Consider the following 25,955-nt stretch of genomic DNA (forward strand, 5'->3'; position numbering starts at 1 on the left):
CTTGCATTATTTCTTGTAGCTGCCTATTTTAAAGAAAAACAGAAATGAATGTCAACCAGTCAGAAGTAGCCAACAACCTTATATAATTAGGAACTTTTCAACAAGGTAAAGAAACAAAAAACCAAGAAGAAACAAGTTTCTAACTACCACTAATCAAATAATTTATTTTGTTGCTACATTTTTCCAATAAATAGTTGCCTCTTACACTGTCAGTGAAACACTAAACCTCTTTCAGACTGGTGTCCTATAATCAATCAATTGCTCTTACTCAAACTCTTTACAATTTTATTGTGTCTCAGATGACTTTTTAGCAGAATAAAGTAAACTAGGAATCCATATTACAAAAAGGTTTACAGAATATCAGAAAAGACAGAATGTTCATACAATATATGAATGTAGATATAAGCAAATAGAAAACTTACATGTTCTTAGGCAGAAAAACTCAATATACTATCAATGTCAATTGTCCTTAGGTAATTTATAAATTTAATTTTGTTCTAATATAGATATCATTAGATATTGGAGGTAGACATTTTACTATAAAATAGCATATAGGTCGGGTGCAGTGGCTCACACCTGTAATCCCAGCACTTTGGGAGGCTGAGGCGGGTGGGTCACCTGAGGTCAGGAGTTCAAAATCAGCCTGGCCAATATGGTGAAACCCTGTCTCTACGAAAAGACATAAATTAGCCAGGCATGATGGTGGATACCTGTAATCCCAGCTACTCGGGAGGCTGAGGCAGGAAAATTGCTTGGACCTCTGAGGCAGAGGTTGCACAAGCCGATATCACACCACTGCACTCCAGCCTAGGAGACAGAGCAAGACTCCATCTCAAAAGTAAATAAATAAATAAATAAAACAGCATATAGATGAAAAGACAAGAAGAGCCAAGAAAACTCTGGAAAAAACAACAACAACAACAACAAAACACAGATAATATTGACCAGCCATGGAAAAAAATCATGATTGATTAAAAAAGCTAATAGATCATTGGAACTAAAAATTCAGAAATAGACTAAAGTGCCTAAGAAACTGTCTTAGCTGAGATCCGGCCACTGTCCATCCAGCAAGGCAAAAAAAAAAAAAAAAAAAAAAAAAAAAGAAACTGTCTTAGTCCATCCAGGCTGCCATAACAAAATACCTTAGGCTGGGTAATGTAAAAACAACAGAAATTTATTGCTCACAGTTTGGGAGGCTGGAAAGTGCCAGATTAAGGCACCAACAAATTTGGAGTTTGGTGACAGCCCAGTTCCTCATAGATGATACCTTCTTGGTGTGTCCTCACATGGCAAAAGAGACAAGGACACTCCCTTTGACCTCACTTATTCCATTCAGGAAGATGGCGCTCTCTTGGCTTAGTCACTTCCCCAAAGGTCACATCCCTAATACTATCCACATATGAATTTGGAGGCGGACACAAATATTTAAACCACAGCAAAAATTTAATAAGCAGGAAAAACTATGTGGAGGGTGACATCATTAATACTTGACGTGTGAAAAATTGATGTTCCTATCTCAAAGGAAAGAAATGACTTATTCTTCATGTTCTTCATGAGATAGAACAAAATAAAGGTCCAATGAAAGATAAATCTAGGCCGGGCGCGGTGGCTCAAGCCTGTAATCCCAGCACTTTGGAAGGCCAAGATGGGCGGATCACGAGGTCAGGAGATCAAGACCATCCTGGCTAACACGGTGAAACCCCGTCTCTACTAAAAAGTACAAAAAACTAGCTGGGTGAGGTGGCGGGTGCCTGTAGTCCCAGCTACTCAGGAGGTTGAGGCAGGAGAACGGCGTAAATCCGGGAGGCGGAGCTTGCAGTGAGCTGAGATCCGGTCACTGCACTCCAGCCCGGGCGACAGAGCAAGACTCCGTCTCAAAAAAAAAAAAAAAAAAAAAAAAAAAAAAAAAAGAAAGATAAATCTATACGAACAAATAAATCGGTGTTGATAAGGTGAATTCTACAGGTTGTATCAGGATTTTGGAGATTTCTGGGGATACGCAAGGCCCCAGAGTTTCCTCCTGTGACATTTTCCCTGAAGTTGCTCATGCTATTATTCAATTTGAAAATGGATAAAAATGTTTTTTCCTGTTCCAATATTTAAGAAATTCAAAACAAAAAGGCCTATGTATGCATGATTCTCAAACAGTCAGTGGTACCCGGCTAAGGAAGGGCAAAGAATCTCACATCCACAGAAGTATGATGTTCTGTCAGATAAAGATGCCTCCCTGTGCCAGAGCCACATATTTTACACCTGATCAGAATCTTTCACAAGGAAGCATTGCCCTGCAGCCCTACCACAGACTTAACCCTGAGAATCCGACTTAAACACTGATGAACACGCACGCAAGTGTTCTGATCTACATGAATCCTCTCTTAATGGTTCCTTCCAGGGATCTGGGATCTTTCCCAAAGTCATCTGCCACACACAGACCGACTCAAAAATGTGGACAAAAGCTTTGATCCTTACTGGCACACCTGCCCGGTCCTATCAGCTTCTCTAGAAGTACGCTGCTCTAATTGCTCCTGAGAGACCCCATCTTAAGGTATCTCTCTGTGCCAACATAATAGATTTCATAAAGTGGGAAGACAATAGGCAAGAGTCAAGCTATGCTAGGGGCTGTCTAAGATTCCTTTACCTGTGTCTCTACTTCACACACATATCGACTAATACAGCTTCATGTCTAAGTGGTAGGAAAATGGAAGGAGGAGCCCCAGTTTACAGAAAAAGGAGAAAATGTAATCAATGCTGCCTAGCTTCCAGCTTCAGCTTACCCATGTGGGACTGAGTCTCCTCTGAAAAAAACAATGGTTCTCCATAGTACTAGTCTGTTCTCATGCTACTAATAAAGAGATACCCAAGACTGGGTAATTTACAAAGAAAGGAAGTTTAATTGACTCACAGTTCCACATGGCTGGAGTTCCGCAGCCGGTTCAACATCATGGAGGAAGGCAAGGAGAGGCAAAGTCACATCTTACATTGTGGCAGGCAAGAGAGCATGTGCAGGCGAACTGCCCTCTGTAAAACCATCAGATCTCGTGACACATATTCACTATCACGAGAACAGCTTGGGAAAGATGCACCCCCCTGTGCTTCGATTACCTCCCACCAGGTCCCTCTCACAACACATGGGAGTTATGGGAGCTACAATTCAAGATGAGATGTGGGTGGGGACACAGCCAAACCATATCATCCAACACCTGAAGGAACTGTGGTCTCAGACAGCTGGGCATTGAGAGTGCACGCTGCCCCCTAGAATTCCACACCTACATCACAGAGAGATAGAACAGTCTCAAAGGATTCTTAAGGGTAATGTCGGGAGTCAAAAGGAGGAGATGAATTCACAGCCTCTGCCTTACCTTCTGGTCTAACAAATACTACTCCTGTCCTGGCCCAAGAGGATTCCCATACTCTTTTCTGGGTTGCATGAGGAGTAATTCAGAAAGACAAAAAGTAATTAATGCCCCTCCATTCCCCACAGCTTCTGAGGTTTAAGTTCTGCATTCCTTGGGTTTCAGGTTGTTGTTCTCCCTCTACCTCCACAGAATCAGTGTGTCCCATTCCAATACCTGTAATTTCACCTGTATTCTTGTCACCTCCTACTTTCTCCTAGACATTTTATGTAGTAGAGCCAGGTGAAACACAGACAAGCATATTTACATAAAACTTAACCAGAACTAAGTTGGAGTTCCATAAGTCCCATCGGGCTAGGATGGCACTCAGGCTGGCCTAAGATTGTGGTTATGGAAAAGAATGTCACATTTTTCCCAGGAATGATCAGTGTGGAATCCCAAATTTGGGAAATGGATCCTTAGAGTCCCCAACTATTTCATCCTTCTCTTGGAGGCAATCAGGAAGAGATAATCCCCTTTTGGAGAAAACCATGTCTAATTAACAGATGGCCTAACCAGCATGTGTGGAAAACGAGGTAAAATCAGACAGTTGCCCCATTTTAGTAGATTTTGTAATAAATGCCACAAAGTCAGAGTTCAAATGGTCTCAAAAGCCTAAAAGGTAACATAGATTAGTTTCAAGGAACGCATGGTGTCACTGAGTGTTCCAACTTCCCAGAGGGTGAGAACCATGGCAACTCTGAGCAGGCTGGGAAACGATCCCGGACCCTTGAAGTTCTGTGAGAAATCAAACTTCCGGCATTTTGGAAGTCAGGAAGCCAGCACGCTGGGGGATGCGGTATCACAATTACTTGGTGAGACAGGCTGCCTTGGCTACGTTCACTCCCATCAGGTAGGAGAGGTTAAAGAACAGCCAGGCTCCTCCTCCTCATGGCGGAAGTGCTCTGAAGGTATGGAGGAGCGAGGCCAGGAGCTGAAATTTCTTAATCAATGCCGGCCAGTGATCGCAGGGCTGCAGGACTACAATCCCAGCGTGCACAGGGATCAGGGACTGCGCGCCTCACTGGAGGAAGGGACAGAGCGGGGCGCGCCTCGCTGAGCTTTCTGGGAGATGTAGTCTCATAGCAACTCCCAGCCCTTTGGCTACAAGGCTACAGGACTACAATCCCAGACTGTACCAGGCTCGGGAGCGGTTCGCAGCCCACAGAAAGCGGCAGGGCGGTGCGCGCAGCGCCTCCTATGCTGGGAGTTGTAGTGTCTTCACCGTTCTTAGCCAGTGGGTAGGTTGCTTCAGAACTACAATCCCAGTATGCATCGGGCCGGTGCGTAGTCCTGGAGGTAGGGGCAGAGCGCCGTGGACTTACTGGTGTCCAAAGTATTGCTGGCAACCAATTCCATGCTGCCCCCTTGCCAGGGAGAGTGACTGCAGCTAGGGTCGTGAAGAGTAGGTCTGGGCTGGGCATTGAGGAGGGCATTAGGCTAGGAAGTATACTTTACCTTTGTCCAAATCGGGCGGTTCGGCCTCCCCTCATTGGCCCGGTGCAGCTGGGTTTCCTCTCTCACCTGCACCCAAGTCTCTTTCCAGAGCATTGCATCGTCTCCAGCCCAGGGAGCTGCCTTCTTTCCTAAACTGCTATGGAAACTGTCCTGATGTCTGAGACAATGTCCGTTGTGCCTCAGCCCTCTGCCTTCTCTAGCCAGAGCCCAAGCTCAGCTGCTTTTGAGAGAAATCTGCCAGATGGCCCACCTGCGCAGAAATTCAGAACTTTGTAGGGGGTCACAAGGGCTGCGTCTTCCGGGAAATGCCACGGGCACTGGCGCCTTTTTCGCAAATGTGAAAGTTGAGAAATCAAGAAGGTTAATTACTGGGTTGCCCAGGATCTGCTAAGAGCAAAGGAGGAAACCCCATTTCCCAGGCATGTGTCTTGTTTTTTTTTGTGTTTGTTTGTTTGTTTGTTTTTTTGAGACAGAGTCTTGCTCTGTCGCCCAGGCTGGAGCGCAGTGGCCGGATCTCGGCTCACTGCAAGCTCCGCCTCCCGGGTTTACGCCATTCTCCTGCCTCAGCCTCCCGAGTAGCTGGGACTACAGGCGCCCGCCACCTCGCCCGGCTAGCTTTTTGTATTTTTTAGTAGAGACGGGGTTTCACTGTGTTAGCCAGGATGGTCTCGATCTCCTGACCTCGTGATCCGCCCGTCTCGGCCTCCCAAAGTGCTGGGATTACAGGCTTGAGCCACCGCGCCCGGCCTGTGTCTTGTGAGCCATTTTTTATCAACCCTCTTAAGTGGACAAGCTGCAAAACACAACCTGAAGCTGATGATGATTTAGGCCATTTACGCTTGAACTAATTGGCCTCATCTCAAGTCAGTGTCTCAGAGACACAGGTGGGACCTGATCCCTTAGGAACAGACAGCATTCCAGATTTGTGGGAGCAACTTTTGTGATGTGGGGCGCCGGGGGATCATTTGAAACTGGTCAGGTTGCTGGGCGTGGTGGCTCACGCCTGTAATCCCAGCACTCTGGGAGGCCGAGGCAGGCGGATCACGAGGTCAGGAGATCGAGACAATCCTGGCTAACACGGTGAAAACCCATCTCTACCAAAAATACAAAAAATTAGCCGGGCATGGTGGTGGGCGCCTCCCAGGTACTCGGGAGGCTGAGGCAGGAGAATGGCTGAACCACGTAGGCAGAGCTTGCAGTGAGGCGAGATCGCACCACCGCACTCCAGCCTGGGTGACAGAGCCTCTATCTCAAAAAAAAAAAAAAACCTGTCAGGTTTCACATCTGTGCTTTGGATGGAAAGCCCATCACTCACAGCAGTCGGGGATGTTCCTTAACTCACTGGGGCTCAGCTTGAATTTTTCTATCTAGATAATGTAAACATCTAGGAGCACTTCTGCTTCCATGTAACCTCTTAATAATTGATGTCCCTAAAATTCTATGTTCTTAGGGACAGTTTCTTTTGCTTCCGTAGGGCACCAGCTTTCATGCTGTTATATGTAATATGTAAAAACCTGGATGTTAATCTCCAAGACATTGTTCACATCACACATTCCAGTATGTTTCATTTGTGACTTCTGAATGTAGGACAATATCAAAGAGCTGAAAACTTGTTGATAAAAATTGGACCCTATGACTGTAGTTAGTGAATAATTTACCCCTTAGGGTTAATTACACCTGAGTTCATCAGCACCTGTGTAAAGAAAAGAAAAAAAAAAAAATGTGACCTTGGCTGGTCACTGTGACTCAACGCCTGTAATCCCAGCACTTTGGGAGGCCGAGGTGGGTGGATCACCTGAGGTCAGGAGTTTGAGTGTAGCCTGGCCAACATGGTAAAACCCCATCTCTACTAAAAATTCAAAAATTAGCTGGGGGTGGTGGCGGGAGCTATAATCCCAGCTACTTGGAAGGCTGAGGCAGGAGAATCGCTTGAACCTGAGGGATGGAGGTTGCAGTGAGCCAAGATCATGCCACTTCACTCCACCCTGGGCAACATGCCTTGTACTGTAACGGACAGCCTCTCCCTTCCTGCATAATTAGCCCTATTCAATTTTAAGTAGACAATCAGGTCAGTTAGATTGTGCAGTAGGACTCCAGCTAATGGGGAGAGGACACAGCCACAGGATCTGCTGTGTTAGGGATAAAAACTCCTGCCCTACCTTGCTTGGTGTGCTCTTGCGACCACACCAGGTGCAAGGGGCACCTTTCTGCAGAAGTAAATTGCCTTGCTGAGAAAGCTTTCTGCCAGAGTGCTTATTCTTCTTTGTGGCACCAAGCATTTATTTCCAACGATCTTGGGGGCTCGTCTGGGATTCACTTTCTCCTCTGGGGAGAGGTCCCCAATCATCTCTGATGAGATGTGTCCCACTGCTTTGTTGCCGTGGCCTCAGAGGCAGGGGTACTGGGACTTCCCCTGGAGTGATAAATAAACGTGGACTGTCAGCAATGTGGGCGGAAGGATCGTTACACACCACGGTGACCAGGTAACTCTGTGCACAGACCAAGGTAAGAAACTTCACAGGCGTTATAAAGTATTTCCTTGGTGGTCAGGATATCTTGGAGGTTGAAAGTGCATGAATGAGATTCAAGGACATTGAATGCGGAGTGAGGGAGTCCAATCTGCAGTTCCATGGTCACCTCATATGGCTTATGGCGGCCCTCCTGTAAGGGAGTCCAGGTCGGGAGCTTATACTGAAGCCACCAATGCTGAGATGTACCTAAATTCCCTCTGGGGAAGTGGCCAGAGAGAAGGAAGCAAAATGAGAAGAGTGGAAGAGACCTCCAATAGGTGGGGTTAAGCCTTTCAGGAGAGGGAAGGCAAGAAATCTCTAATATAATGAGTTCAGCCTCACCCCAGACTTCCAAGGTAAGAAAGGCAAGAAATCTCTAGTACGACAGATTGAGCCTGACCAGTACCCAAAATGGGAAATACCCCAAGTAGGATAGGTAGTAAAAAGGATAAAACTAACAGCAATGATATTCCCCTTGATAGTCCCCTAAAGTTTCATGTTAAAGTATTGGAAAGATAATTAAAGGACATAGGGAAGGCCGGACGCGGTGGCTCAAGCCTGTAATCCCAGCACTTTGGGAGGCCAAGACGGGCGGATCACGAGGTCAGGAGATCGAGACCATCCTGGCTAACACGGTGAAACCCCGTCTCTACTAAAAAAATACAAAAAACTAGCCGGGCGAGGTGGTGGGCGCATGTAGTCCCAGCTACTCGGGAGGCTGAGGCAGGAGAATGGTGTGAACCCGGGAGGCGGAGCTTGCAGTGAGCTGAGATCCGGCCACTGCACTCCAGCCTGGGCAACAGAGCGAGACTCTGTCTCAAAAAAAAAAAAAAAAAGACATAGGGAAAAGAAACAAATGATAAAATGTTGCTGTTTTATTTGGACCCAAGAACCCATCCTCAAACCTTAGTCTTCTGGCCAAAGTTTGGGTCAAATGAGGATGTGATGTGTTGGCTTTTAATTCAATATGTGAATGATAAAAGTCCGGTCACTCAAGAAGAGCTGGACTATACTCTTTATTGGAGACAAGGACCTGTCCTCCTTTGTCCTTTAAAGACAACCGGGGGAAACCCTGATCTAGCACCTCTGAAAGCTAGTTCCAATGCCTAAAGACTCCAATGCATGGGATCCCCTAGACCATCTTCCTCTGCTCAGTACCCCCCAATCCCTCTCCTCAGGGACCTCCTGGGGCTCCCTTTACCCCTGAAACAGAAAGTTCTTCCAAGGAGCAGGTGATATCAGATGGAGGGAAACAAACAGAGGAGTGGGCTGCTTCTGAATCCTCTAAATTTACCAAGAGCTCTTGATGGGATTTGAGAGAAAAAAGACAAAGCCCCTGACCCCCCTATTCTTCCTCAAAGCTGCCCCAGACCCGGCTCCAAATCCCCTCCTCCTTACAAGCCTGATTCTTGGGAATTGTCATCCCATGAGCCTGCTCCTTACCAGTCTAAGTACCATTCCCTAAAAGGACTCCAGGCCGGGCGCGGTGGCTCAAGCCTGTAATCCCAGCACTTTGGGAGGCCGAGACGGGCGGATCACGAGGTCAGGAGATCGAGACCATCCTGGCTAACACAGTGAAACCCCGTCTCTACTAAAAAATACAAAAAACTAGCCGGGCGAGGTGGCGGGCGCCTGTAGTCCCAGCTACTCGGGAGGCTTAGGCAGGAGAATGGCGTGAACCCGGGAGGCGGAGCTTGCAGTGAGCTGAGATCCGGCCACTGCAGTCCAGCCTGGGTGACAGAGCGAGACTCCGTCTCAAAAAAAAAAAAAAAAAAAAAAAAAAAGGACTCCAATGTGAGGTAGAACAATGTAAAAAGGATATTCAGAATTTCCCTTTTCCTCTTGCCTCTAAGGAGTCAGCCCCAACTCTCTTCCCCTTAAGGGAGGTATCCCAAGGAGGGGGGCCATTGGCTTCATGAATGCTCCCTTAACTAGCTCAGAAGTTCAAAATTTAAAACAAGAACTCAAGCCACTGTTAGATGACACTTAAGGAGTGGCAGATCAAATTGGCAAATTGTTAGGACCTCAGTTGTACACTTGGGCCGAGTTAATGTCCATCCTGGACATCCTCTTTTCAGGGGAAGAAAGGAGCATGATCCATAGGGCTGCTATGATAGTCTGGGAACATGAACATCCTCTTGGTCAAAACGTTCCAGCTGTGGACCAAAAATTCCCCACCCAAGACCCCCAGTGGGATAATAACAATGCAGCTCACTGGGAAAATATGCAAGACCTCAGGGAAATGATAATAAATTCGGGAGTCAGTACCCCCCCAAAAAATGCAATCTTTCCCGAGCATTCAACATTCAACAAGGGAAGGATGAAGGGCCTATGGAATTCGTAGATAGACTGAACGAGTAATGAGAACATATGCAGACTTAGATTTAGAAGACCCACTAGGGCGCAAAATGCTAAAGCTTCATTTTGTCACCAATGGTTGGCCAGATATCTCAAAAATATTACAAAAGATAGAGAATTGGAAAGACCATCCTATGAGTGATCTTCTCAGAGAAGCTCAGAGAGTATATGTGAGGAGGGATGAAGAGAAGCAAAACCAGAAGGCAAAAATGATGTTATCCACCTTCCAGCAGGGGGCTCCAAACCCACACACTTCTAAACAAAGCTTCCAGGGGGCCAAAACCTGTGAAGGATCCAAGCCTTCATCTGTCACAGCCTATAAAGGGCGTAGGGAAGCAAAACCAAAGAATCCTAGAGTAGGAAAAGAGGAAGGACAGGATGTTTTAAATGTGGTAGAGAAGGTCACTTCAAGAGGGAATGTTCTGACTGGGAGAAGGAAAGAAGTTATTCCACTCATGACTTTTGAGGAAGAATGGGGGGTCAGGGGCTATGACTTTTTTTCTCTCGAATCCCACCAAAAGCTCTTGGTAAATTTAGAGGTAGGGCAAAAATATGAGCTCATAACCTTTTTAGTAGATTCAGAAGCAGCCCGCTCCTCTGTTTCCCTCCATCTGATATCACCTGCTCCTTGGAAGAACTTTTTGTTTCAGGGGTAAAGGGAGAAGGATTTATTTTTTTTTTTGAGACGGAGTCTCACTCTGTCGCCCAGGCTGGAGTGCAGTGGCCGGATCTCAGCTCACTGCAAGCTCCGCCTCCCGGGTTCACGCCATTCTCCTGCCTCAACCTCCCGAGTAGCTGGGACTACAGGCGCCCGCCGCCTCGCCCGGCTAGTTTTTTGTATTTTTAGTAGAGACGGGGTTTCACCGTGTTAGCCAGGATGGTCTCGATCTCCTGACCTCGTGATCCGCCCGTCTCGGCCTCCCAAAGTGCTGGGATTACAGGCTTGAGCCACCGCGCCCGGCAGGGAGAAGGATTTAAAGCCAAAATCCCAGAGGAAGCAGAAGTCAGATACGAAAACCGAACAACTCATATTTTTATTAATCCCTTACCTGAGTCAGGAATTAATCAATTAGGAAGGGACTTAATGCTAAACTAGTTATAGGCTTACATGTTGGCACAGAGGGATTCCTCACCTCATTAAACCTACTTATCACCGTGGATGAAAAATACATTCATCCTGCTGTCTGGTCAAGAGAAAGAAATTGGGGAAGACTTCAAGTCCCTTCGATACACATAAAGTTTAAAACCCCTAGGAAAATAGTAAGAAGAAAGCACTATCCCATTCCCCTAGCAGGCAGAATAGGCTTGAAGCCCATAATTGAAGGTCTCATTCAGGACGGGCTCTTTGAACCCTGTTTGTCCCCTTATAACACCCCAATACTGCCTGTAAAGAAATCAGATGGGTCATATCAACTAGTACCTGACCTCAGAGCTATCAGCCAAATAGTCCAAACTACTCATCCCATTGTCCTAATCGTTGCACCATCCTCAGCAAAATCCCATGTGACCATCAATGGTTTACAGTAATAGACTTAAAAGATACCTTCTGGGCATGCCCCTTGGCTGAAAACAGCCGGGACATAATTGCTTTCGAATGGGAAGATCCTCGTTCTGGATGGAAGCAATAGTACCCATGGACAGTTTTGTCCCAAGAGTTCACAGATTCCCCTAACCTCTTTGGCCAAATTTTAGAACAGGTTCTAGAATGGATTTCTACCCCCAAACACATATGTTTGCTCTATTATGTAAATGATCTTCTTATGACTGGTGAGGCTGTAGAACAAGTGACTGATTTTTCCATCCATGTCCTTAACTGTTTGCAAGGAGGAGGGTTATGAGTTTCAAAGGGAAAGCTTCAATTTGTAGATCCAGAAGTGAAGTACTTGGGATACTTAATAAGTAAAGGCAAATGAAGGATAGGGCCTGAACAAGTTGAAGGAATCGTGTCATTGCCTTTGCCTAAGAAAATTTCTAGGATTAGTTGGGTATTGTTGCTTATGAATTGACTTATACACCCTAAGGATAAAGCCTTTCTACCTAAAGCTTACCCAAGAAAAGCCTAACCTTCTGCAGAATTCTGAAGAAATACACCAGGTTGAAGAACTTAAACATCAACTTGTAACTTGCCCTGTTCTAGCCTTACTTTCCCTAGAGAAAGCATTTCACTTTGTCGTTAATGTGAACGAGGGGGTAGCTCTAGGAGCACTTACCCAGGAACACTGGGGGCATCGGCAACCTGTAGCCTTCCTATCAAAAGTTTTAGATCCACTAACCTTTGGATGGCCCGAATGTGTTCAATACGTTGCAGCTACCACCATGTTAACTGAAGAAAGTAGGAAGTAACCTTTGGAGGAAACTTAATTGTGAGCACACCCCATCAAGTTACAACTATCTAGAACCAAAAAGCAGGGAGATGGCTCACCGACTCAAGAATTTTTAAGTATCTAGCTATCTTATTAAAAAGAGATGACTTAACATTAACCACTGACAATTCACTTAACCCAGCAGGTTTCCCAACAGGGAACCCAAATCAAAAAGGGCCAGAACATAAGTGTTTAGATCTAATTAATTCTCACACACAAGTCAGGCCTGATTTAAGGCCCCTTTCAAAACGGGACAAGACCTAATCCTAGATGGCTCTTCTCGAGTGATTGAAGGAAAAAGGCATAACGGACATTCAGTAATTGATGGCGAAGCTCTCGCAGAGATAGAGTCGGGAAGATTGCCTAATAATTGGTCCGCTCAAACATGTGAATTGTTTGCACTAAATCAAGCTGTAAAGCACTTGCAAAATCCAGAAGGGACAATTTATGCTGATTCCAAATATGCCTTTGGAGTAGCTCATACCTTTAGGAAAATTTCAGACTGAACAAGGTCTTATTAATAGTAAAGGCCAAGACCTGGTCCACAAAGGTATAATCATCAAAGTATTAGATAATCTCCAGCTGCCAGAAGAAATCGCTATTGTCCATGTTCCAGGACACCAAAAAAAGACCTCCTTTGAAAGCTCAGGGAATAACCTTGCAGATCAAATAGCCAAACAGGCTGCTGTTTCTTCTCAAATGCCTGTTTTTCTCTTAACCCCTTGCCTTCCTCCCCCAACTGCAGTTCCTATCTTTTCTTCTGCTGAAAAGGAGAAATTAATAAAAATAGGGGCCAAAGAAAATTTATGCATGGTGATGCATGCCTGTAATCCCAGCTACTGGGGAGGCTGAGGTGGGAGAATTGCTTGAGCCTTGGAGGTAGAGGTTGCAGTGAGCCAAGATCATGCCATTGCACTCCAGCCTGGGCAACAGAGCAAGACTCCATCTCAAAAAAAAAAAAAAAAAAAAAAAAGGCCCCTTCTTTAGCCACAAAGACAAAAACAAGGACCCTTGTCCTGATGGAAGTTCTAATGAAGAAGAATAAGCATTGTCAAATGTAGGTGTGTGCCTTTGGACTTGGGCTGCTTTATCTCTGGCCATATATACAACATAGAGTAGGGGTCAACCTTGACATGACAGTTCATGACTCCCATGGCCTTAGTGCATTGACATCTTACAGAAATCAACAACAAAGTCCAGTGCTTTCTTCTTTTATGTTAAATGCAGCAGAGTGGATGTCAGAGCATACCTCTATTTGTGTACTATTCTGGATATAGTTTATAAGGCAATTAAGTTTATACATGTATGAAAGTTTCTTTCTATATTACTGTTAGTACCAATATTTATCAATACTTCCATATTCATTCTACATCTTTATTCTCTATAAATATAAATAAAAATATTGATATATTGGTGTATATATACACACATAGGTAAATATAATTTTTTTTTTTTTTTTTTTTGAGATGGAGTTTCACTCTTGTTGCCCAGGCTGGAGTGCAATGGTGCAGTTTGGGTCAGTGTAACCTCCACCTCCTGGGTTCAAGCACTTCTCCTGCCTCAGCCTCCCAAGTAACTGGGATCACAGGTCTGTGCAACCATACCTGACTAATTTTCATATTTTCAGTAGAGACAGGGTTTCTCCATATTGGTCAGGCTGGTCTTGAACTCCCCGCCTCAGGTGATCCACCCACCTTGGCCTCCCAAATTGCTGGGATTACAGGCATGAGCCACTGCACCTGGCCAGGTAAATAGATTTTTTTTAAACTTACATACAGGTTGAGTATGTCTATGTAAATATGTATACAAGAAATATTCCCCAAAAGACCATTTTCAATCACTTGGCATATACACATTATGCAGGTATGTAATTACTTCCAATCTCTTTTACTCAATAGCATTTCAGAATGAAACATATTTGTACAATATTGTTTGTATAAACAAAATAACCTTCACCTTCAGTAGCATAGGCCTCAGAAATGAGCTGACAGCAAAGCCACATTATACATGCTGTTCAGGTGTGCATTTCAGCATCCTGCATTCCTTCTCGATGTATGTATGTGCTCTTCACATCCACTAGTTTGGGCCTGCTTTGTTAAATCTGTAGTCACTACTTAGATAATTGGCTGATTGAATGTACCTAGGCTAAGAAAATTGGCTGATTGGAATCACCTTGGGCTAATCTAATTGGCTAATTCAATTCACCTATGGTGATATAATTGCCTAATTGGTATCACTTGGGCTAATTTAATTGGCTGATTGGAATCACTTGGGCTGAGCTAACTGGCTGACTAGAATCACATGGGCTGAGTTCATTGAATTTCTGTGTCTTGAGGCGAATGAGTAAGGTAATGACCTCTTACATACTTTTCTTTGGGGCCTTTTTTTCAATACATACTCACAAATGGACATTAATTAGACATGTGTATAAGCCTTTGTGTTTGTATATGTTTCTGTATATACATGTCTTATATGTTTCTAAATCTACAGAATAAAGTGCCTGGCCAGGTGTGGTGGCTCACGCCTGTAATTCCCAACACTTTGGAAGGCAGAGGTGGGTGGATCACGTGAGGTCAGCAGTTCGAGACCAACATATTTGTGCTACACATGCTCACAGGCACGTAGTACACCCTATATCCTTGTACTTTAATCAGGATATCTGTGCTGCACGTGCTTACAGTCATGTCCCAGCTCACAGGCTATGCCCCTTCCTTATTTGGGAATATTATTACTTTTCTAAGTCTTTTCATAAGGAACTTCCTCTTTTCCTTTGTTCTCCATTGCTTTTACCTATTTAGAAAAGTTTTAAGTTGTTAGCCAATCAGGTTCAGTTTAAATTGTGAGGTCTGGCTCCAGGCAATGGAGACAAGTAGCAGGGACAAGCTGCTTAAGGGATAAAAATTACTTTCCTCCTTTATTCAGCTGTGCTCTTGCCACTATCCCATCTGCAAGGAGCAGCCTTGTGCAGAATGTAAATTTGCCTTGCTTAGAAAACTTTTGTCTGAATCCTGATTTTTCCTTGTGGTACTGAGGAACAAGCATTCTATTTCTGAATAAACATTTTACCTTTTTTTTTTTTTTTTTTTTTGAGACGGAGTCTCGCTGTGTCGCCCAGGCTGGAGTGCAGTGGCCGGATCTCAGCTCACTGCAAGCTCTGCCTCCCGGGTTTTTACGCCATTCTCCTGCCTCAGCCTCCCGAGTAGCCGGGACTACAGGCGCCCGCCACCTTGCCCGGCTAGTTTTTTGTATTTTTAGTAGAGACGGGGTTTCACCGTGTTAGCCAGGATGGTCTCGAACTCCTGACCTCATGATCCGCCCGTCTCGGCCTCCCAAAGTGCTGGGATTACAGGCTTGAGCCACCGCGCCCGGCCTTAAACATTTTACTTATAACAAAATGGTGGCCCATATGGAGAGCCATTCTCCTCCGGGGGGTCTCCAGTCCTCTCTCATGAGGAGGCACCCCACTGCCTCCTTGCAGGAGCCTCGGGGGTAAGGAATCAAGATCTACTCAGTGTGACAAATAAACCCGACTCTCAGCAATGCAGGAAGAAACCAGCCAGTGACCTGGAGTAAAGACCCTCATATACCACATGGACCAGGCAACCTCATGCATGAACCAAGGAAGGAAATGCCAGAGGAGCCGGTAAAGTATTTCCTTGGTGGTCAGGACTAAGAAAAGAAAAGCAGCAGGGCAGTGAAGCATTCCTTGGTTAGGACATACCAAGGAAAGAGGAGCCACAGGGGCAGTAAGGCATTCCTTAGTTGGGAGTAAGGGAAGAAAAGCCACTGGGAGTGATGAAGTATTCCTTAGTCGGGATGTCTTAGAGGTTACAAAAAGGTGAAAAATTCCCATTAGGGGGAGACTGAACCTCACACACTCCTCTGGCAGTAGGAAAAATAGTCAGAACTTCCCTTTCCCCTCTTCTCAGCGGAAGAAAGAAGCTAAGCTCCACTCCTACTGGCCGCTCCCTAGGGGCAGGAGAAGGAGAGGGGAGAACAGCAGTGTAGGTGGCTGGCAGAGGCAGGGAAAGACCAGCAGAGAGGAAAGAGAAACTGAGAAAAGTCAGAGAGAAAGAGAGAGCAGCAAGCACAGCTCCACATTGTTGCAGATCGCTGGCACCCAGCAGAGTGGCGGCTGGAACGCTCTCCTCGAACGTGGCCATGCAGCCAGAGCCACTCAGGCCACCGGCCGCCAAGCTCCAAACCTTCCATGCCACTCGGGCGTGTCTTGCCACCCTCGGAGGACGGCAGGCCATGGACACCTGTAAGTTGGAGCTGAGCAGAAGAGTGTGAGGGCGTCAGGGCCAGGAGCCTGTGCCACCCAGCCAGGCAGCCAGTTGCCCGGGAGGGGGGGGTGGGGGGGCGTGTGGATTGCTCTCCCCAGCCTGGCTCTGCATAGAAGAAGAGCGCAGGGACTGGCGCTGGGAAGAGAGCAGAGGAGGAGAAGTTCCATGACTCGTGCAACTTGCTGCGGGCATCTGCTGAGTCTCTTGGCCGGCGGCGCCCCAGGGCCTGGACTGCAGCCACCTGGATCCCACCCAGCCCAAGAGACTACGTGGGGAGAGAAGCAAGAGGGGATGACAGAGAGAGAAAGACAAAGTGCAAATGAGAGAGAGAAACGGAGAGGGAGAAAGAGTGAGAGAGAGAGACTGGAAGAGACAGAGATCAGAGAAAGACACAGAGGGTGAGACCAGGGAGAGAAATACTGTAAAAGGAAGTCAGAAAGTTGAGGCATGTCAAAGATCGTCTGTGAAAGTCATAAAAAAATTATTTAACAAGAATGTATACAGGAAATATTGTATAATTTAAAAGTAATTAGCCCTCCTGAATATAAAACTATTAAAGGAACAGTTTATATGCAAGGTATGTAAGGAAATTAAAATATACTTTTAGGAAAAGGATAAGAAAGGTGGTAAAGAAAATTCAGAAGGAAAAATGAATAATACTAAAGCAATGAGAAATGTTATCCAAATCCCTTATAAAAGAAATCTTGTTCCAACTGCATCAAGGAACCCAGGCCAGCCCAAAGTTAATGCCAACAAATTTCCACCTCCAGCGGCTCCTAGAGAGGCCGCGGCATGAGGCGGCAGGGGGACCTAGCTGTGGACACTTCCTGTGCTGGGGAGGGCGCTGGGCAACCACTGGACAGCGCAAACTAGCCAGAGGCCAGGGGCCAGATGGTGGGGGCTCAGGCAGGAGCAACCTCCAGGGACAACTGGGCCAGTTCCAGAGCCCCTCATTCCCAAGGCGGGGATGCACAGGAATGGTGAGGGCCACAGTGAGTCTGAAACCCTGAGAGGGTGCAAGGACGCCATGTCTCCCGGGTGGCGCTAAGCGAGTGTGGACTGCAAGCCACCCAGGTGCGGAGGCAAGAGACCGAAGGCACAAGCTGTTCCAGTATAATAAAGAAAATACTTAAAATAAGAATAGTTATGTTAGACATAGAATATAGATATGATTATACATGAATATTACTAATCATTAGTTTATAGCATTACTCTTTATTCCAATATTATAATAATCTTTGTTCTACTATTGTAACCTAGGAAGAAGAGTGTGAGCGCTCTGTCATGCCCGGACAGGGCCACTAGAGGGCTCCTTGGTCTAGCGGTAACGCCGGTGCCTGGGAAGGCACCCATTACTTAGCCTACGGGGAGAGGGAGTCTCCCTTCCCCCCGCCCCAGGGAGTTAGAGAAGAGTCTGCGCCACTGCCTCTTGTGGAAGGCCTGACATCAGTCAGGCCCGCCGCAACCATCCGGAGACCTAACCATCTCCCTGTGATGCTGTGCTTCAGCGGTCATGCTCCTGGTCTGCTTTCATGTTCCGCCCTGCACACCTGGCTCCGCCTTCTAGATAGCAGTAGCAGAATTAGTGAAAGCACTAAAGTCTTTGAAATGCAGGGAAGAAATAATGACGTAAGCTGTTCTCTCTCTCCACCTCGGCTACCATACAGAGAAGGGCCCCCTGTCCGGTGTACACATGACTCGCGTGACCTTACCTATCACTGGAGATGGCTCACACTCCTTACTCTGTCCCCTTGCCTTGTATCCAATAAATAACAGCACAGCCAGGCATTCCAGGCCACTACAGGTCTCCGCGACTTGGTGGTCGTGGTCCCCCGGGCTCCAGCTGTCTTTTCTTCTATCTTTGTCTTGTGTCTTTATTTACAAGATCTCTTGTCTCCGCACATGAAAAGAAAAACCCACAGGCCCCGTAGGACCCTATAGCAGGATCTTCCACGTTCCCTTTTCTCAGAACTAAAAGTCTTTTAGCACAGGCACCACCCCTAGAGTGTCCAGCACACCAACATCAGCCTGGAGACCACGTCCTCATCAAATGATAGAAAAAAGGAAAACTTGAGACAGCCTAGGAAGGCCCCTACCTCATTGCTGCTACCCACCGAGACTGCCGTTTGCACAGCAGAAAAAGGATGGACACGTCACACCCAAGTCAAAAAAGCATCATCATGTTCAAAATCATGGGCCATTGTTCCAGGTGAAGCCCTACCATATTAAAGCTAAGAAAAACTTAATCTATCTACCTTATCTTCCTTTAATTACCCCCCATCTTTTTTTTTTTCAACTTTTTTTTTATTATTATGCTTTAAGTTCTGGGGTACATGTGCAGAATATGCAGTTCTGTTACAGTTATACACGTGCCATAGTGGTTTGCTGCACCCATCAACCTGTCACCTACATTAGGTATTTCTCCTAATGCTATCCCTTCCCTAGTCCCCCTCCCCTCAACAGGCCCCAGTGTGTGATGTTCCCCACCCTGTGTCCGTGTGTTCTCATTGTACAACTCCCATTTAGGAGTGAGAACATGTGGTGTTTGGTTTTCTGTTCTTGTGTTGGTTTGCTGAGAATGATGGTTTCCAGCTTCATCCATGTCTCTGCAAAGGACATGAACTCATCCTTTTTTATGGCTGCATGGTATTCCACAGTGTATGTATGCCACATTTTCTTTATCCAGTCTATCATTGATGGACATTTGGGTTGGTTCTAAGTCTTTGATATTGTGAATAGTGTTGCAATAAAAATATGTGTGCATGGGCCGGGTGCGGTGGCTCATGCCTGTAATCCCAGCACTTTGGGAGGCCAAGGCAGGTGGATCACGAAGTCAGGAGATCAAGACCATCTTGGCTAACATGGTTAAACTCCATCTCTACTAAAAATACAAAAATTAGCTGGGCATGGTGGTGGGCACCTGTAGTGCCAGCTACTGGGAGGCTGAGGAAGGAGAATGGCATGAACCTGGGATGTGGAGTTTGCAGTGAGCTGAGACCATGCCACTGCACTCCAGCCTGGGCATCAGAGCGAGACTCCATATCAAAAAAAAAAAAAAAAAGTGTGCATGTGTCTTTATAGTCAAATGATTTATAATCCTTTGGGTATATATCCAGTAATGGGATTACTGGGTCAAATGGTATTTCTAGTTCTAGATCCTTGAGGAATTGTCACACTGTCTTTCACAATGGTTGAACTAATTTACGCACCCACCAACAGTGTAAAAGCATTCCTATTTCTCCACATCCTCTCCAGCATCTGTTTCCTGATTTTTTAATGACTGCCATTCTCACTGGTGTGAGATGGTAACTCATTGTGGTTTTGATTTGCATTTTCTCTAATGACCAGTGATGATGAGCATTCTTTCATGTGTTTGTTGGCCACATAAATGTCTTCTTTTGAGAAGTGTCTGTTCATATTCTTTGCCCACTTTTTGATGGGGTTGTTCGTTTTTTCCTTGTAAATTTGTTTAAGTTCTTTGTAGATTCTGGATATTAACCCTTTGTCAGAAGAATAAATGCAAAAATTTTCTCCTATTCTGTAGGTTTCCTGTTCACTCTGATGATAGTTTCTTTTGCTCTGCAGAAGCTCTTTAGTTTAATTAGATCCCATTTGTCAATTTTGGCTTTTGTTGCTATTGCTTTTGGTGTTTTAGACATGAAGTCTTTGCACATGCCTATGTCCTGAATGGTATTGCCTAGGTTTTCTTCTAGGGTTTTTATGGTCTTAGGTCTTACATTTAAGTCTTTAATCCATCTTGAGTTAATTTTTTTTTTTTTTTTTTTTTTTGAGGTGGAGTCTCGCTCTGTCACCCAGGCTGGAGTGCAGTGGCCGGATCTCGGCTCACTGCAAGCTCCGCCTCCCGGATTTACACCATTCTCCTGCCTCAGCCTCCCGAGTAGCTGGGACTACAGGCGCCCGCCACCTCGCCCGGCTAGTTTTTTGTATTTTTTAGTAGAGACGGGGTTTCACCGTGTTAGCCAGGATGGTCTGGATCTCCTGACCTCGTGATCCGCCCGTCTCGGCCTCCCAAAGTGCTGGGATTACAGGCTTGAGCCACCACGCCCGGCCGAGTTAATTTTTGTATAAAGTGTAAGGAAGGGGTCCAGTTTCAGTTTTCTGTATATGGCTAGCCAGTTTTCCCAACGCCATTTATTAAATAGGGAGTCCTTTCCACATTGGTTGTTTGTGTCAGGTTTGTCAAAGATCAGATGGTTGTAGTTGTGTGGTGTTATTTCTGAGGCCTCTGTTCTGTTCCATTGGTCTATATATCTGTTTTGGTACCAGTACCATGCTGTTTTGATTACTGTAGACTTTTAGTATAGTTTGAAGTCAAGTAGCATGATGCCTCCAGCTTTGTTCTTTTTGATTAGGATTGTCTTGGCTATGCGGGCTCTTTCCTGGTTCCATAGGAAGTTTAAAGTAGTTTTTCCAGTTCTGTGAAGAAAGTCATTGGTAACTTGATGGTGATAGCATTAAATCTATAAATTACTTTGGGTGGTATGGCCATTTTCATGATATTGATTCTTCCTGTCCATGAGCATGGAATGTTTTTCAATTGTTTGTGTCCTGTCTTATTTTCTTGAGCAGTGGTTTGTAGTTCTTCTTGAAGAGGTCCTTCACATCCCTTGTAAGGTGTATTCCTAGGTATTTTATTCCCTTTGTAGCAGTTGTGAATGGGAGTTCACTCATGATTTGGCTGTCTTCTTTGTTATTGGTATATAGGAATGCTTGTGATTTTTGCACATTGATTTTGTATCTTGAGACTTCGCTGAAGTTGCTTATCAGCTTAAGGAGATTTTGGGCTGAGACGATGGGGTTTTCTAAATATACAGTCATGAAATAGAGACAATTTGACTTCCTCTTTTCCTAATTGAATACCCTTTATTTCTTTCTCTTGCCTGATTGTCCTGGTCAGAACTTCCAATACTATGTTGAATAGGAGTGGTGAGAGAGGGCATCCTTGTCTTGTGCCGGTTTTCAAAGGGAATGCTTCCAGTTTTTGCTTATTCAGTATGATATTGGCTGTGCATTTGTCATAAATAGCTATTATTATTTTGAGATACATTCCATCGATACATAGTTTATTGAGAGCTTTTAGCAGGAAAGGGTGTTGAATTTTGTCAAAGGCCTTTTCTGTATCTGTTGAGAATATCATGTGGTTTTTGTCATTGGTTCTGCTTATGTGATGAATTACATTTATTGATTTGTATATGTTGAACCAGCCTTGCATCTGAGGGATCAAGCCGACTTGATCTTGCTGGATAAACTTTTTGATGTGCTGCTGGATTCGCTTTGCCAGTATTTTATTGAGGATTTTTGCATCGATGTTCATCAGGGATATTGGCCTGAAATTTTGTGGGTTTTTTTGTTGTGTCTCTGCCAGGTTTTGGTATCAGGATGATGCCAGCCTCATAAAATGAGTTAGGGAGGATTCCCTCTTTTTCTATTGTTTGGAATATTTTAATGAGAAATGGTACCAACTCCTCTTTTTACCTCTGGTAAAATTCGACTGTGAATCCGTCTGGTCCTGGACTTTTTTTGGTTGGTAGGCTATTAATTACTGCCTCAATTTCTGAACTTGTTATTGGTCTATTCAGGGATTTGACTTCTTCTTGGTTTAGTCTTGGGAGAGTGTATGTGTCCAGGAATTTATCCATTTCTTCTAGATTTTCTAGTTTATTTGCATAGAGGTGTTTATAGTATTCTCTGATGGTGGTTTGTATTTCTGTGGAATCAGTGGTGATATCCCCTTTATCATTTTTTATTGTGTCTATTTCATTCTTCTCTCTTTTCTTCTGTATTAATCTGGCTAGCAGTCTATCTATTTCGTTTATCTTTTCAAAAAAACCAGCTCCTGGATTCACTGATTTTTTGAAGAGTTTTCGTGTCTCTATCTCCTTCAGTTCTGCTCTGATCTTAGTTATTTCTTGTCTTCTGCTAGCTTTTGAATTTGTTTCCTCTTGCTTCTCTAGTTCTTTTAATTTTGATGTTGGGTTGTGATTTTAGATCTTTCCTGCTTTCTCTTGTGGATATTTAGTGCTGTAAATTTTCCTCTACACACTGCTTTAAATGTGCCCCAGAGATTCTGGTACGTCGCGTCTTTGTTCTCATTGGTTTCAAAGAACATCTTTATTTCTGCCTTCATTTCATTATGTACCCAGTAGTCGTCCAGGGGCAGGTTGTTCAGTTTCCATGTAGTTGTGCGGTTTTGAATGAGCTTCTTAATCTTGAGCTCTAATTTGATTGCACTGTGACCTGAGAGACTGTTATGATTTCCATTCTTTCCCATTTGCTGAGCAGTGTTTTACTTCCAATTATGTGGTCAATTTTAGAATAAGTGTGATGTGGTGCTGAGAAGAATGTATATTCTGTTGATTTAGGGTGGAGAGTTCTGTAGATGTCTTTTAGATCCACTTGATCCAGAGCTGAGTTCAAATCCTGAATATCCTTGTTAATTTTCTGTTTCATTGTTCTGTGTAATATTGACAGTGGGGTGTTAAAGTCTCCCACTGTTATTGTGTAGGAGTCTAAGTCTCTTTGTAGGTCTCTAAGAACTTGCTTTATGAATCTGGGTGCTCCTGTATTGGGTCCATATATATTTAGGATTATTAGCTCTTCTTGATGCCTCAATCCCGTTACCATTATGTAATGCCCTTCTTTGTCTCTTTTAATCTTTGTTGGTTTAAAGTCTGTTTTATCAGAGATTAGGGTGCACTCCTGCTTTTTTTTTTTTTTTTCACTTTCCATTTGCTTGGTAAGTATTCCTCCATCCCTTTATTTTGAGCCTATGTGTGTTTTTGCATGTGAAAAGAATCTCCTTAATACAGCACACTGATGGGTCTTGACTCTTTATCTAATTTGTCAGTCTGTGTCTTTTAATTGGGGTATTTAGCCCATTTACCTTTAAGGTTAATATTGTTATGTGTAAATTTGATCCTGTCATTATGATGCTAGCTGGTTATTTTGCCCATTAGTTGACGCAGTTTCTTCATAGTGTTGATATTCTTTACAATTTGGTATGTTTTTGCAGTGGCTGGTACCAGTTGTTCCTTTCCATGTTTAGTGCTTCCTTCAGGATCTCTTTTAAGGCAGGCCTGGTGGTGACAAAATCTCTCAGAATTTGCTTGTCTGTAAAGTATTTTATTTCTCCTTCTCTTATGAAACTTAGTTTTACTGGATACAAAATTCTGGGTTGAAAATTCTTTAATCTTGAATATTGGACCCCATTCTCTTCTAGCTTGTAAGGTTTCTACAGAGAGATCCACTGTTAGTCTGTTGGGCTTCCCTCTTTCTCTCTGGCTGCCCTTAACAATGTTTCCTTCATTTCAACCTTGGCGAATCTGATGATTATGTGTCTTGGGGTTGCTCTTCTTGAGGAGTATCTTTGTGGTGTTCTCTGTATTTCCTGAATTTCAATGTTGGCCTGTCTTGCTAGGTTTGGGAAGTTCTCCTGGATAGTCTCCTGAAGAGTGTTTTCCAACTTACCTCCATTGTCTCCATTACTTTCAGGTACCAGTCAAACATAGATATGGCCTTTTGACATAGTCCCATATTTCTTGGAGGCCTTATTCATTCCTTTCTATTCTTTTTTCTCTAATCTTTTCTTGCTTTATTTCATTAAGTTTATCTTCAATCCCTGATATCCTTTCTTCTGCTTGATCAATTCGGCTATTGATACTTGTATATACTTCACAAAGTTCTTGTGCTGTGTTTTTCAGCTCCATTAGGTCATTTATGTTCTTCTCTAAATTTGTTATTCTAGTAAGGAATTTGTCTAGCTTTTTTTCAAGGTTCTTAGCTTCCTTGCATTGGGTTAGAATATGCTTCTTCAGGTCAGAGGAGTTTGTTATTACCCACCTTATGAAGCCTACTTCTGTCAATTCATCAAACTCATTCTCCATCCAGTTTTGTTCCCTTGCTGAAAAGGAGTTGTGATCCTTTGGAGGAGAAAAGATGCTGTGGTTTTTGGAATTTTTAGCCTTTTTCCGCTGGTTTCTCCCCATCTTTGTGGATTTATCTACCTTTGGTCTTTGATGTTGGTGACCTTCGGATGGGGTCTCTGAGTGGAAGTGCTATTCTTTTCTGTTTGTTAGTTTTCCTTCTAACAGGCCGGTCTGCTGCAGGTCTGCTAGAATTCGCTGGAGGTCAACTCCAGACCTTGTTTGCCCGGGTATCACCAGCGGAGCCTGCAGAAGAGCAAATTTTGCAGCCTGTTCTTTCCTCTGGAAGCTTAGTCCCAGAGGGGCACCTGCAGATGCCAGCCAGAGCTCTCCTGTATGAGGTGTCTGTCGGCCCCTATTGGGAGGTTTCTCCCAGTAAGGATACATGTGCCACTTGAGGAGGCAGTTGGACTCATAGCAGAGCTCGAACTCTGAGCTGGGAGGTCTGCTGTACTCTTCAGATCTGTCAGGCAGGGACGTTGAAGTCGGCTGAAGGTGCTCCATTCCAGGGAGATGGGGTTTTATCTATATAAAGTCCCTTACTGGGGCTGCTCCCTTTTTCTTCAGCGATGCCAGGCCCAGAGAGGAGAAATTTGGCAGTCTGGCCACAGCGGCCTTGCTGAACTGTGGTGGAAGCCACCCAGTTGGAAGTTTCCAACGGCTTTGTTTACACTGGAGGAAAAAATCGCCTACTCAAGCCTCAGCAATGGTGGACCCCCACTACTACTAGTTTTTTTTTTTCTTTTCTTTTCTTTTCTTTTTTGAGATGGAGTCTCGCTCTGTCACCCAGGCTGGAGTGCAGTGGCGCAATCTGGGCTCACTGCAAGCTGCGCCTCCCGGGTCTCCACCATTCTTTTGCCTCAGCCTCCCAGTCACTGGGACTACAGGCGCCTGCCACCATGCGTGGCTAATTTTTGTGTATTTTTAGTGGAGATGGGGTTTCACCATGTTAGCCAGGATGGTCTTGATCTCCTGACCTTGTGATCCACCCACCTCGGCCTCCCAAAGTGCTGGGATTACAGGCCTGAGCCACCACTCCCAGCCATATTTTATTAATATTTTTGTATAATTTTTATTTCGACCATAATAAAGTGCTGGGATTATAGATGTGAGCCACTGAGCCTGGCCACATAATCCTGTTTCTATGTAAAGTGTAAAAAAAAATTAAACTCATAGAAGCAGAGAGTACAATCATGGAAAAAAAAAATCCCCTCTGGGTTTTTTGTCTGGTTAAGAGACATTCTTCATAATCATTCAGGAATTCTATTTTCTTTCATCTTCTGCATCCTCCTGTTCTTCAGCCAATGGATGAAAAAAGATACAGAGGAGACACATTTGCCTTTTATCCACTTCACTTCTCCTCACTATTAGTCAATGTAAGTACGGCTAAGAATAGCAGTTTTCTGGTAGGACAGCCACTTCACAGCGATAAATAACACACTGAAAAAAAAAACAAGTATAAGCATATGCATCAATAATGCTTGTGGTAAAATAAAGATTTATTTTGTTGATTTGTATTGAGCTCCTATAATATTTGATCAAAAGCTAGCAAATATACAGCAGAAAAGGAGTATTATTTTAAGTAATATTGTGAATGGGTATTTTGTCAATATAAGTAAAAATATGACCTCACACTAATAGTCTC

General features: G+C 44.4%; 1 protein-coding gene across 2 annotated transcripts in view; it reads right to left on the bottom strand.

Annotated features, from left to right (window-relative positions):
- LOC126942272 (zinc finger protein 486-like) overlaps positions 1–25,955 on the bottom strand; it is a 268,583-nt gene that overhangs the window by 196,892 nt on the left and 45,736 nt on the right. Inside the window, exon 2 of one of the 2 annotated variants that reach the window (XR_007721535.1) lies at positions 25,059–25,750. The exons of the other annotated variant lie outside the window; for it this stretch is intronic. The gene's annotated coding sequence lies outside the window, so the exon portion shown is untranslated. Of the gene's footprint in view, positions 1–25,058; positions 25,751–25,955 lie in introns of those variants that run through there. 2 annotated transcript variants of the gene reach the window in all.

The sequence above is a fragment of the Macaca thibetana genome, chromosome 19 (assembly GCF_024542745.1).
Source record: "Macaca thibetana thibetana isolate TM-01 chromosome 19, ASM2454274v1, whole genome shotgun sequence".
Taxonomy (NCBI): Eukaryota; Metazoa; Chordata; class Mammalia; order Primates; family Cercopithecidae; genus Macaca; species Macaca thibetana.